The sequence below is a fragment of the Neopelma chrysocephalum genome, unplaced genomic scaffold, assembly GCF_003984885.1.
Source record: "Neopelma chrysocephalum unplaced genomic scaffold, ASM398488v2 Primary Assembly neopelma1_366, whole genome shotgun sequence".
Lineage (NCBI taxonomy): Eukaryota > Metazoa > Chordata > Aves > Passeriformes > Pipridae > Neopelma > Neopelma chrysocephalum.
The window spans coordinates 208614-209085 of record NW_020898030.1 but is presented as its reverse complement, the minus strand read 5'-3'; the positions used below and the strand labels follow the sequence as shown (position 1 = coordinate 209085).

General features: G+C 48.7%; 1 protein-coding gene across 3 annotated transcripts in view; it reads left to right on the top strand.

Annotated features, from left to right (window-relative positions):
* Positions 1–130, top strand: part of SLC16A4 (solute carrier family 16 member 4) — a 13749-nt gene extending 13619 nt beyond the window's left edge. For all 3 annotated transcript variants that reach the window (XR_003537683.1, XR_003537681.1, XR_003537680.1), the window contains exon 10: positions 14–130. The gene's annotated coding sequence lies outside the window, so the exon portion shown is untranslated. The remainder of the gene's footprint in view (positions 1–13) is intronic.
* The last annotated feature ends 342 nt before the right edge of the window (positions 131–472 follow it).

Here is a 472-nt window from a genome sequence, read left to right as displayed (position 1 = left end):
TGATTAGATTCAGTCTGGATATCTGGATATTGCTCCTGATTAGATTCTGTTTGGATATCTGGGTGTTTCTCCTGGTTAGATTCTATTTGGATATCTGGATATTTCTCCTCATTAAAGCCACCTGAGAGATTCACAGAGTAAAGTGTCATTTGATGGGAAAAATCAGCCCCTTGGACCTGCGTGTCACTGCCTTTGCTCCTGAGCTGTGCTTTTCCAGAGCTTGGATTTAATCCTGGCGTGTTCATCCCGACAGTTCCAAACCTGAGCCATCCCTTGGCTCCCTGAGCATTCCCAGGAGCAAAGCTGAGTCACCTCTTGGGATGAGGTGACCAAGGAGCTCCCAAGTGCCAAAGCACAGAGAGATCTCAGCTCGTTCCATTCAGCCACAAACAACGAGCCTGGGGAGGGATCCAAGGACAGGGAGATAAGGCTGATACTTCCATGAGGATCTGGCCAACAGCTGCTCCACAGA